This window comes from Triturus cristatus, chromosome 4_2 (genome assembly GCF_964204655.1).
Source record: "Triturus cristatus chromosome 4_2, aTriCri1.1, whole genome shotgun sequence".
NCBI classification, from domain to species: Eukaryota; Metazoa; Chordata; class Amphibia; order Caudata; family Salamandridae; genus Triturus; species Triturus cristatus.
In genome coordinates, this window is record NC_140586.1 from 357,923,149 (window position 1) to 357,937,019 (window position 13,871).

Consider the following 13,871-nt stretch of genomic DNA (forward strand, 5'->3'; position numbering starts at 1 on the left):
CATGATTTTGGCCAGCTTTGGCTACAAAGAGGTTTCTTGACATCGGGTGGAACTCCGATAAAGAATGCTGAAATGATTGGTAAATTGCTTGAGGCGATACAGCTGCCTAAGGAGTTAGCAGTTGTAAAATGTGCTGCCCATGGACAAGGGGAGGATTTTATAACGGTCGGAAACCGTTATGCCAACGATGTTGCGCAATACTGTGCCAAGACAAATCAGTCCATCAATCGGGACAGAGAGGGGGAAATGTCTTTACTCTCTGTGATGTTTACTAATGTCTTAGAAACCTGGGATGAAGTGAAACAGTTGCAAGATGAGGCAGGAGAGGAAGAGAAAAAAGATTGGATTAAGGCAGGATGTGCTCCAAGAGAAACAGACCATGTTTGGGTCTACAGAGATGGCAGACCAGTAATGCCCAACTCCATCTTGTCGTCAATGGCAAGGATGTATCATGGCCAGGGACATTTGGGGAGGGATGCAATGGTTAGGTCGTTCAAGCAGACCTGGTACAATGCAAAGTTCAGGACAATTGCAGAAAGCATCTGTCAAAGGTGTTTAGTTTGTCAGCAATTTAACACTGGGAAAAAGACAGTGGTGAGTCTGGGGACAATAGGCAGAGAAGGAGGTCCTTTTACAAGAATGCAGATTGATTTCATTGAAATGCCCCAAGTAAACAGACTGAGGTATGTTTTAGTGGTAGTCTGTTTGTTTTCAAGGTGGGTGGAAGCTTACCCGACTAGAAGAAATGATGGATTAACAGTGGCAAAGTTACTGTTAAGGGAGTTGATTCCTAGGTACGGGTTTCCAGTAACAGTTGAGTCTGATAGAGGTGGACACTTTCAAAATGAGCTTATGGGTTTGATTTGTGAAGCATTGAAAATACAGCAGAAGCTACATTGTGCATACCGACCAGAGGCTTCTGGTGTGGTTGAGCAGATTAATGGCACAATCAAGAATAGGATTGGAAAAATGTGCTTAGCCACTGGCATGAAATGGCCAGACGTTTTACCTCTAGTTCTGATGACTATGAGATCTACTCCAGATAGAACTACTGGTTTGAGTCCGCACGAAATAATCATGGGACGTGCAACGCGCCATGCATTCGTGCCTGTCAATAAGTTGGTGACAATAACTGATGACATGATTTTGGATTACTGTAAAGGCCTGGCTGACGCAGTTCATTCTGTGTTTCACCAGGTTGGAGAAGAAGCTACCACACTTGAGAAGAAGCAAGCCCATGATCTGAGTCCAGGAGACTGGGTGAGGATAAAAGTTCACAGAAGAAGAAATTGCTTGATTCCAAGGTGGGGAAGGCCAAGACAAGTTATTCTGACTACGACGACTGCAGTAAAGTGTGCTGGAGTGAGACACTGGGTACATGCAAGTCATACTCTGAGAGTTCCAAACCCAAAAGAAGGGACTGGTAAAGAGTATTTTGAAGAGTCAGATTCCAGTGATGATGAAGATACAGAATCAGTGGGGAAAGAAGTAGGAAAAGCTTCGAATGAACCACTGCGAGTATCAGAGAAGAGATCAAATTCTGTAAGAGAGCCTGAAGTTTCAAAAAGCAGTGAAGGAAAAAGAAAAGAAAAAAGAAATTTCACAGAGACTACTCCTGAATCAGAAGAGGAGGAGATTGAAGAACCACTTGAGATTATACTTGAAGAAGTAGGGTCAGAAGAAGATAGAGAGGGACAGATTGCGGAAGACCCCCGAGGAGGTGTAGGGAACATTCTTGATGAGCCAGGTAAAGGGACAAGTAGACAGCAAGAAGATTGCGTGTCGGAGACTCGAGGAGGGACAAAAGTAGGGAGATCTCAAACAGTGGTGAAAAAATCTGTGGAAAAGAAGAAAGCTGCTGGAAAACGGAAACAAGAGGCACTTGAAACAGATGATGAGAATGAACAAACAGAGGGTCGAGTTCTGAGAAAGAGAACTTGGATTGGAGAAAGAAGTAATAAAGAAATAAAGCCGAAAAAGGTGTTAAGAGGAGATCGTTGGCCTAACAACAGAGTTAAGAGGCTGAGATACAAAATAATATGAGCAAGTACATCGAAAGCTGAACAAGTGAATGAAGTTTGAGTCAAAGTTCAAAAGCTGAAGGAGAAGAATCAAAGGAGTCAAAAGAACCAGTGGAAATAAAAAGAGTAAGAAGACCCAACCAAAAGTACAGATCACCGGAATGGTCTTATGTGGCACTGTCTGAAGGAGGAAAAGAAGAAACAGTGACTCGAGATAATCCGGAAGAGATCTTGAGAGAAGTGGTTGAGGAAGATACTGGTGAAATTCTGAAAGTACTCTTGACTGACATTGGAGAAGAGTCGAGTACTGAGGATTTTGATGTCGAAGATCTAATACAATTTGATGTTGAAGAAATTGAAGTGAAGAATGACAAGTATCCAAACTGAATAAAGGAAGGATTCACTTGGATTAAGTGAACAAAAAGATCATTTGGAAAAACTGAAAGCTGAAGAATTGCTGAAGAATTGAAGAAGTTCCAACAGTAGTGGAGTAGTAGAGGCTAAACTAAAGTAGTAAAATGGCTAACATAGAGGATAATAGAAATAGATGTGCCTTCTTTAAAAGGTGGTGTAGAATGTGCTGTTGCTGTACTAGATTATTAATGCTTCTATGGGGTGTTTTAGTTTTATTAGTTACTTTTAAAGTAGAGTTTGAGATGCATACAGGGAATGTGACAAATGTAGAGAAGAATTCGCAAAAAGTAGTTCCAATTAGAATTAGTAATACTTACATACACAAAGATAGGTCAATTAATAACTTTTCTAGTAATGTTTTTTCAAAATTGTTATATGAATATGTGAAAACAATGGAAGTAAGGGATTGCTACGTCTGTATGCAATTACCTGCATCCGTTTCAGAGGGTGTTACTTATCATCATTTACCAGCTACATATGGTATTTCCTGTAGTATTTTAAGTAGTGTTTTTTATTTGTTAGGGAAAGTAGATTATAAGATGTCTAACAGAGATAGTATTTTTGGGCACTTGCCAATGAACAAAGAGCTGAATCCAGCTAAAGAAGCTAACACTTTTGGTGAGATTTTTATTGAAGAAAAAGGATTAACATTAGATTACATTTTTAAGAATAATTTAACTTGCAGTTTGAAAGGAGAGGAGAAAGCTTTCCTGGATATGGTAGAAGAAAGGAGATTGAACATGCAGGAAAAAGCAGGAAAATATAAAGTGAGTGAGACAATTTGGGACATTGAGATGGGAAAAGAGTTGAAGAATGGGGCTAGTCCAACTTTAGCTTTAGATGCACCACAGAAAGGTAAACTTTGTATTACAAGAAGGAAATCCCAATATGATACATATTTTGTTGGGACTAGTGAGTGCCATGATACATACTTCATTGCAACAGGTTGGGGTTTCAGAGGTGGAGAAGATACAATTTTTCCAGGAGTATATTATGTTTGTGGGAATAAGGCTTATTACAAGTTGCCTGACCATTGGTATGGCACGTGTTATGTGGGCCTGGTTTTTCCAAAGATTTTTCATATAGATAAAATAACAGATGTAGAACATATTAATTTACTAATGCGTTTTAAGAGAGAAACTTGGTCTGAAATAGTGGGTGACATTTTTGGGGTTTTGATTCCAGCAGTGGGAATTTCTTTGAATGCTTATGGAATTCGGAAACTGTCCACAGTGGTTGATCGCTTATCGACAAATACCGCAGGAGGGTTTCTTTTGGTGAATACGGAATTAAGTGCCGTACGTGCCATGTCTATGCAAAATCGACTTGCCCTTGATATTCTATTGGCCAAGGAGGGTGGAGTCTGTGGAATGCTGAAAGTTCAACATTGTTGCACTTACATTCCAGACGAAAGCAAAGACCTGAGGGTCTATATCAAAAATATTACTGATTTGCATGAAGAATTAGTACCACTTGAAGCTGAAAATTTATGGACTAAAATAGCTAATAAAATGATAGCTGTTAAGGATTTTATTGCAAAAATAGGTAGTACTATTATAGGTAGAATATTGTTTCCTTTAACTTGTATAATTGTTGCTTTATTGATAATAAGATTGGTGTGTGTGTGTGTTGTAAAAACAGGGGAGGGAGGAAGAAATTGAATAAAGAAAAGAAAAATAAGAGGTTGAAAAGAGAACCTCAAGAAGTTGAATTAGAAGAATTGAGGGAGAGTGTTTACTTAGAGACAAAAAGGGATGATGAAAGAGTGACTGGTGTGTAATGTTGTGTAAGGGGAAAAAGACATTTCCGATTTCTCCTAAAATGAGACTAAATTTTCACAAATTTTTTTTTTGGGTTTATTTGGTGATAAAATCACCAAAGGGGGGATTGCTGGAGCAGAGTTTTCTGTTTGAAAATTCGCTGGCTTTTGAAGCTCTGGCATGTCTATTTGTCATATTAATTTTATTAATTACTAGCAATTAATTATTTGTCTTGTGCAAGTGCGTTTATATTAATCAATCCGTTTGTCCTAACAAGAGAGAGTTACACGTGGGTGCGCATAAATGTGCTGTTTAAAAATAACGTGCGTGTTTTCATGTTTAAACGTTGCTATGTGCTGTTTATTTTTGAGCACAAAATGCTTTCCGAATTAATGCTTTTCTATGTTGCAAGTGCTAGATAGATGCATACACATAAGGGTATTAGTGGGGTTAACACTGTTTAATCACTATGCTGTGGTAACGTTGTTTTTGTTTCTTTTAATTAAGATGGTCTATTGAGGCCTATGATGGCCTAGAAAAGATGGCCGATTTGTAAGCCTGGCTGTGATTTATAATATGAAAACTGTGACGAGGGAGACCCCTGCTGGAAATGGTCCTGAAGCTAACTGACCATGGTCCTTGCTTGCTTGTTTGAAAACTTTCCATGAGGACAGCAGCAGTTTTGGGAGATCTCCAAGTGAAATGAAAATGTCCTTGGCAGCCTTGGGAAACAAAGGAGCCTTAGAGAAAAACTCTGAACGGTGGCTCGATTGCCGAGGAGAAGTAGAATTAACAAGATACATTTTTTATTTCTTGGTTCCTGTTCCGTAGTCTTTATTATGTGAACTTTTCCTGAGCGGAGATTTTCAAATGTAGCGATGTTACATCCTTTCCTTCTCGCTCTGCTCAGCAGGTCCGGCGGACATTACAACCTTTTCTATGTTTCCAATGTATCTTTTTAGACACTATAAGAAATGTTAGCCTAGAGAGGGTTTTTTGCCACTTGCCATTTTGCCTTTGCCGCGTACCGAATCTGCGTTGCTGAGGATCGATGCTGAAGGGACTTCGTCTTGAGAGACATTTACCGAGAGACTTGTCCTGTCCCGTTCTGACATTTAGCTAGAATAGGTAACTATGAGAAAATGATTTACTCTGATTGATTTCCTTTGACTAATTTTAGATAAAGCAATATAATGTTAAACATGGTGTTGGATATTCTTTCTTGTCAATTATTGGGTTTACATTTTTGATCATTGCTGTATATGTTGTATAGATTATGTTTAAGGACAGTCACAAAAACCAGGTCTTATCGACCTCGATATAGATGCAGGGTGATTAAGAGTTTTTCTTTCCACAGGTTTATTGCTGGTAGAGTATTTGAGCGTATGTTAGTGTAGTGAAATGGGCCCTAGCGTATGATGTATGCATGTGCGTGTAACTGTGAGATTACTCTATCCATGGTAGTGGGAATATTATACACACCCTGATCTCTATCAGTAGCATGAGCAGCTGAAATAGCTGCCCTGTCCCCCCTGATGAATGGGTCATCACTCTTTGACGAGCTTTCTATTACCTTTCAAGTAAGAAAAACGTTGTATAAGCCATTTCACATCTCCATGCGGTAATGTGACTTGCCCAATAACATTTAAACAAAAGCAACAAATGAATCTTTAGATTTAATGCATTCCTTAATTCTGCCAATGTCCTCTTATTTAAGAAATTAAGAGTATTATTGGTATTGGAGCTTGGACTCTAAAAGAATACTCATATAGACAGAGCCTGGTTACGAGTTTGGTGGTGTTGAGCGGGCCGCCACGCCAGCGCCCCGCTCCAGGAGCACCAAACTCGCCCACCAGATTACAAGTAATCTCATGGTCTGGCGGATGGTCCTTTGGCGTTCCCATAGCAGCACCTGTTAAAAAGGCACTACAGTGGGAATGCCAAAGCCCGTGTCTGCACGACATGGACTCTAAAGTTCATGCCGTGCAGGAAAGGGGGTGACCGCACACAGAGGGGCACAACATGTGTCCCCCTGCAGGCACACCATGACCCTGAGGCAACAGGGGGCCCTGTAGGGCCCCCCTTGTTTACTCACCGCCACAGTTTTCTTTTGCATATGTCGTCCTAAGTAGGAAGGGTATGCCCAGACGTGGGTCCCGTGCTCACTACACCACTGGATTCAAGCTAGCGTGGCTGAAGAAGGGTGATGCCCTGAAACCGGTCCCAGGATGCTTGTTTCCAGTCCAGGGAAGACCTAACTTGGCAGTTTGGGCTGGACTGTTCCCACAAGGAACAGAGTCAAGACTGATTTGAATATGGCTAGGTCCAAACTGGAGTGATGTGGTGAGCGAAAGAATGATGGATTTAACTCGATCCTTGTGACTGGGGGTGAATGACTGCATTGTCCAGCATTCCGTCCATCATTTGTTTCTTTTGCACAGTTTTCATGGCAGCCTCACTGCCATGAAAACTGTGGCGGTGAGGAAACTCATAATATGCTTGGGGTGCCACAGGGGCACTGCCAGCATATTAGAGCTTCTCACCACTGCTGGATCCATGATCCCGGGTGATTGTGGCAGGCCTGTGGTGGTCCCGCTGCTGTATTCGTAATACGGCGGTCCAGGCACCACCACCACGGGTTCGGTGGTCCATCTCGTAATCAGGCCCAGAGTCTGATTCATGTAGAAGTCTTAAACCACTCAGCGATGAACGATGGATGCTTTCTTAACGGAGCATTAGGCGTATGAAGCATACTAAACAGGAAATAGCAGAAAAGACAAATTTCACAAATCTGCTTGTTTAGAGAGCACCAATTATAAAGTACTCTCTTGACTGTAGAAAGTTGGGAGAACATTGTGAAAAAGTGCTTTCATTGGTGGTAGCACAATAAGTACAGGGCATGTCTGCAGCAGACAGAGAAAAACATGTGCCATACCAGTTCCTCTGCTGGCAGGTCCTGCTTCAACAAAAATCTTGACACCCAGTGGGCGGGCAGTACCAGTAGTTGAGCTACTAGCCAGGGAACCCTTTGGGAACCAGTACATTTTGTCCCAGCTTTATTGCAGGCATCTAAAGGTATGTAAATTGGCGGTGGTGCTGATGGCAATTGGCTGGTTTTGAAGGGTGCAGGCCAATAGCAGCAAGTGCGAAAGGGGCCCTATAGGTGCACATCCCTTGGGGAGATGGTGTGGGAGAACATCACAGGACCCCAACGGTGGGGGAGCACATTACGGCTCCAGCAGGACGAAGAGTAACCATGAAGAGTCCCAAGCCAAGGTTTGTGCGAGCCTTCCAGATCAAGAGCTTGTGTAGCAGTTGAACTGCCCCTCTCATGGGAGATCAGGGGTGTGGAGTGGCGGCAAAGGTGAGCGGCGCTGGGCTAGAAACCAGCTGAGGAGCAGCGTGAGTTCGATCATACCAGGGGAGATTCTGTCCGTAGGCCCCAGAGGCTTGGCATACTTCACCTGGAGAGACCTCATCAAGTGGAACTGCCAATGCGGGTATTCATGGAATGTGCGGGCTGCAGTTCTGAGTCTCTCCCATACCCAGTCTTCCCCTCCTTGTCTGGTGGAATACTAGGGGAGGTGAAAGGACAGCACCAGAGAGCGAGCCGCCTTCCCCGTGATCCATTCCATCTCCCTAAATATAGACGTCTATCTATGTTGAAGCTGAATTATTAACTACTGGGTAAAGAACTTGCAACCAGATTGCTCCAAGTCTTACTGATCCCAGTCCACTGTAGCAGAATGGGCGCACTTCACCTAACCGCAGATGTTTATTTCCTCTATCAGATAATTGCTATCAAAGCCCTGCAATCCCAGAGGTATTAGCAATAGATAAGAAAAAAGGGGTTTGTCACAGTAGGCTAGGGTTATCCGTTTTAGATGTTAAAAGGATGCGATTTGGAGATAGAATAGCTACATGCTCCCACCATTTATTCTAAGCCCTGTTGGTGCATGTTCCTGCAGGCTCCTGGCAAGTACAACCAGGCAGGATTGCTCTCGGTCGCGGATGTTCTTTGCGCTTGCCATTGCGCCATTGGCTTGTAACATTCAGACATAGGGAATTATGGGAGGGCAGAGGCGGAGGGCACTATACATTCTGTATCACTTTTATGTTTGCAGAACCTCTGTACAGACTTGAACCAGATCATGGAAGGATAGGATGAGTTTGGCAGAATGTCTATCGTCAGTCACTTAGGATAAATTGTGTATTTTCTTTCCAGCACCTCGACGCTTCAATCCCACATGATTTCCTCACAGCTTTTTTGAAGAGGGAGGTCGCAACCAACAGCTATTTAGGGGTTCAGATTTATCACCAAGTTACAAACATTAAAGGAAGTTTATCAGAATCAACAGCAGCAGCTTGAGGCTCAATCTCATTTTTGTGTATGCTTACTCTTTTCATAATCGGCAGAATCGTTCTAAAATGGTGGCACTGCCTAGACTCCTATATTTTTTCATTACCACAACAATATCTGGGCAATAGATGGTTTTTAAGGACTTTGGTTGTATGTTGGAACTACGAGTTCCCCAAACACGACTTCCCTAACAACAAGGTCGTAACCACGACCCCGTCTAAACCACGATTTTTTTCCCACGCCTTCCTCTACCACGAATTTTCTTTATAAAGGAATGCGTGTTAAAAAAAAAAATGCTTTCCTACTAGTACCCCGATCCGAGATACTGCCTGTGCAGTCTAAAACGTATTCCTTATTATATTCCGAAGCCGGAAGCTCCTAGAATCAACTGAATTCTATATTGCGTGTACACAAAATAGACACAAATCAACATTGTCAGAAGTCCTTTAATTGAAACAGGACTACAACTTATAGTTATGCTGCACGGGCTGCGGACCATACTTTACAAAGACACACCGCACACAGATATGCTCGCAGTGGGTGTGGCCATGAGTGGTCCACAGCCCCTTTATTAATATCCTTCACCCGAGCCCAGACTCCACGCTAGTATTACATAGTCATCAAGCCATCATATAACATAACTATATGTTCTCAAGGGCGATATTACTTGCTTTTTCACCACAAGTTACAAAACGATGGTACCGCCAGGCCGGCACAAACAAGCCTTGCGCCACTTTTGCGTCACTTTTCCCACGTTATAAGTGACGCAAAAGTGGTGCAAGAGGCTTGTAAATCTGCCCCTTAGAGTTTGAACAAAGAGGTTAACGTTTCTCTCATTGACTCCTCGTTGTCCAGAAATATTAGTTCCCTTTTAAGGACTGAATGCCTCGCAATGTTTCTGTCCAGCTTCAAGAGTTTGGAGCGCGCAGTATATAGTTCATGCAGAATGCAAGCCTGCCATCTAGTGGTCATTTTCTTGAATGTATCTTGATCACAGAAGGCAGAAGCATAACTTCGTTGTTAAGTAAAGTCGTGGTTTAGGAAAGTCGTTGTGTAGATTTGTCGTTGTTCGGACTTCGTTGTTCAGGTAAGTCGTAATTTAAACTTCGTTGTTAAGGATGTTTCCACTTCATCTACTTCTTAGCTGATTTGATATAGAGTACTGGAAGACCAAAGGTGGCACTAATCTGAAGATACTGTCAACTGAAAGTCTCCTTCGCTTCAGACATCCAACGCCTCAAACACTGCCTGCATGTCATCCAGTATGTCCAGCCCTTACCTGAAGCTCAACCCAAAGACAGAATTCCTGTTATTTGCCAAAAACAACAATCAAGAAACAGTACAGTTTATCATGATGTAGAACAGGCCTTTGATGTGGTGCTCATATGCTTGCTTCTCCTGTGCCCAAGGAAATTTCTTCTTCAGCCTTTGAAACTTACACAGGCACAGTTAATGAAGGCTTTTTCATGTACATTGTTATGCACTAAAGATAGGGGTTATTTAGACTAGAATGTTTTAAGACTACTAGTAAGCATGTAGATAAAATAAAAACTGGACTGGTACTCTGGCGCGCCCGGCCCCCGCCTGACGGGACCTACGCGTGTCATGGTACGAGTATGGCACGCGGCTAACGCAGCTATGGGGTGGAAGGACCGTTTGACCCGGGCATCACCGTTGTACGCGTCTGAGAGATTGGGCTCCCTGTGGACCTCGAAGGGCTTCGAGAAGTGGGACACGATCGGCATCAGTAAAGTGGGGGACCTCCGGACGAGAGGGGGATTTAAAACATTCGAGACGCTGCAGACGGAGTTTCAGCTGCAGGGCAGTGAATACTTTCGGTACTTGCAGGTCCATCACGCGCTGGGCTCAGTCTTCCCAGACGTCGCCTCCATCCCGGAGTCTTCCCCCCTGGAGGATAGAGTGCTGGATGGCCACGTTCCGGACAGCACGATCTCCCTTATTTACAAAAAATTGATTAATGACCGCTCGGGCCTGCTGACTGGCCTCCGCGAGGCTTGGGTTGCCGACGGGCTGGAGTTGGACGACGAAGACTGGATTTCCGCGGTGGCCTCTCCGAAGGAGGTGGCCATACCGGCTCGCCTTCGCTTCGTCCAGCTTAAGATACTCCACCGGGTTTACATGACGGGGCCAAGGCTTCTGCGTATGGGCTATGCTGAGGATGGGTTTTGTAAGCGTGGGTGTGGTGCTTTGGCGACTTTTTTGCATATTTTGTGGGAATGCCCGAAGGTGGAGCGATTCTGGCGTGGTGTGCATGAGGTCCTGCGAGTGGTTACGCATGTCGCGCTGCTGCCTGAAGCGAGGAGATGCCTGCTGAATGTGTGGGAACCAACTGACTACTCAGTTCCACAGACGCGATGGGTGACTCTGGGATATATGATAGCTAAGCGTGACATTGCTCAACTGTGGGGATCCCAGAGGCCCCCGGCGGTGTCGGCCTGGAAAGAACACATGGATTGGTGCATGTTCCGAGAAAAGGTGGTGTATGTGGCGAGGGGTAAGCCTGGGGCATGGGTGAAGGTATGGGGCCCCTGGAACGCCTACCGCGGGGGTATTTGCGCGCCACCATTGCTGCCTGCGGCCTCACCAGCCCCGTCCCCTTAGTTGACTCCTTTCCTAGCCCCGAGCACGGAATTCCCCCAGTCCTCGATCTGTTCCCCTTCCCCTCTTTAGACTCCTGTGGATGGCTGGGGTCCCCCATTCGGGGAGCACGTGCTGTTACTGTCGATTGCAGGTTGCCTTGCGGGTGTGGTTTTTGTGTTGTTTGTGTAAAATGAAACCGTATTGTGGGGTCAGAGTGATGTGGCCCACGACGCTGATACCTCCTGATTTTGCTCCTCTGCAACGCCAAGTGTTTTTGTATGTATGTCATATGCTCCTGTCATTCTAGCGGCCGGCCGGAAGGTTGTAGGCCCATACCTGTATATTCTTGAGATTGCAATCAACGGTTTCAAAAAAAAAAAAAACAACTGGACTGGTTATTACCGTGAGGTGGACAGTGGTTTATGTGGTGGTACATATATATTGGCATAATGTATAACGTTTGCAGTAAGTAGTAGTGTCTGGCTCAGGTCTCCTAATGTAGCAAACTGTTTAAGCTTGTGCAAATCATTTATTTCACTGAGCCTCTGTAACTGGCTTAATGGCCAAAATATACACCAAATGCATATTTCCTGTGCGTGACCCCAGCATGCTTTTAATTCACACATTCGGGGCTGTTGTTCAGCAGGTGGTGGCATTCTCTATGTGCATGATAAGAGTTGAATATTCTCCTGAAGCTGCATTGTGCAGAATCCCGGAGATCAGATTCAAGTCCTAGAATCACCACCTACAACTTTGTGTGACCACCGGCCTAGTGTCACAACACCTGGTTCAACAATCCTCTTATGCTGCAGGTTTTCCCTCTTGGCAACTGATGAGCACCTGTTTTAAAGTTTATAAAGCAGCCGAAAAAAGTGTGAGTTGGCTAGTATTGCAGACTATTCAAGGTGTCCTGCCTGACAGCTCCAATCCTTCCCCTCTTGCTTCACCTGTGAGTGCCAAAAAGTTGGACAGGTGGCATCCTGCAGCTGCTCATTGTGAGCGATGGTGTAAACTCGCAGAATATGGATGGTGGGACACCCTACCTCTGAACTTACTGCTGGGCACTGGGTTGTACTTGTGTGCAGTGCTGTTTATACCTACCCTGTCCAGCAATGGTGGATGCACTAAAGATGAGTGCTACCTTCCTGTACCTCTCCATCCTTTTGCCTCCTGCTGCTCTTCTCCTCAGTCTCTTTCTGCGTGTCTCACACTGTTCTTCTCAGTCTCCTTCTGTGTGCCTCACGCTGCTCTTCTCAGTCTCCTTCCGTGTACCTCACGCTGCTCTTCTCAGTATCCTTCAGTGTGCCTCACGCTGCTCTTCTCAGTCTCTTCAGTGTGCCTAGTGCTGCTGTCCTCCTCACTCTCCTTCCTTGCGCCTCATTCTGCTCTTCTCCTCTTCACTCTCCTTCCTTGTGCCTCATGCTGCACTTCTCCTCCTCACTCTTCTACCTTGTGCCTCACGCTGCTCTTCTCATCACTCTCCTTCCTTGTGCATCACGCTGCACTTCTCACTCTCCTTCTGTGTGCCTCATGCCACACTTCATCTTTAAGTATAGCGGCCGGCCCTTTTCTTTTGTTCAGTGCGGCACCACCTCATCCCCAGCACAGCACCACCTCAATATCAGCACAGCACCATCTCCGCATTAGTGCACCACCACCAGCGCAGCCCCACCTCAGCAACAGTGCAGCATCACCTCAGCACTGCACCATATCAGGATCACCTAAGCACCAGTGCAGCACCACCACCTCAAAATCACTCATCACCACCTAAGTATCATTCAGCATCACCTAAGCATCATCTCTGTACCAGCACACCACCACCTCAGTCTGCCCTCGGAATATGGCATCTGTTGAGTCTCCTCTAGTGTTCGTCCACTACTCGTAATTCAGGTACAATTTCCCAACCTCCACTCTCCAGTTGTTTTCTTGATCCAATAGAAGGCAACAAAAATGCTTATAACACAATGCTCTACAACATAGCACAAAGACATTGGCAAAACCAATAGCTCTGGCTATACACTTTTGTGGTCCCAACAGAAAGACCTATTGGCTATGATAATGCTTGTTCTGACAGGGTGCTGGGAGATGCCAGCTATGCTGTAAAAAGAGATAGAGGGAAGAATTTCACCAGGAACAAATAACAATAACATTGGTGGTAGAAATAAAGGTTGCGTGAGAGAAACATTCCAATTTTGTGTGTTACGGATGTCAAATCAGTTTCAGGATGCCATAAAATATGCTCCATATAGGTTAAGGGACTGCAGAAGGTCACCTTCCTCTAACAGTGAGATGACGGCCAAGGCCTTCGCCCAACCCCTACCCTTTACCATGCACAGCCTTTGGCTGTACACCGTATGGGGTTGCTGCGCATGACCTCTGGGGACCCCCCAATCCACAAAGTCCAGGGTGTCAGAGTAGACCTATCCTGCTCCCTTATACCTTATTTTTTTCATTTTCAGGACACAGGGATCTGTGTCTTGTAATGGCAGCCGCAACATTTTTCTTTATTTTGTGGCCAGCCAATCAGAGTGCGAGCTCCTGTGGAACTCGCAGGAGCAAGGTGTCTGAAAAGAGAAAAAAGCCCCCTCGGTCAATCAGATGCCTCTATTCTTTGAAGTTGCAATCCTGTGGGACTCTCACAAGAGTCCTGCAAATGCGAGCATCTCAATATCTATACATTTGAACCTTAATTTCTCAAAAACTACTGAACGTATT

General features: G+C 44.5%; 1 protein-coding gene across 1 annotated transcript in view; it reads right to left on the minus strand.

Moving 5' to 3' along the window:
- QSOX1 (quiescin sulfhydryl oxidase 1) overlaps positions 1-13,871 on the minus strand; it is a 428,334-nt gene that overhangs the window by 106,728 nt on the left and 307,735 nt on the right. The window lies entirely within an intron of this gene.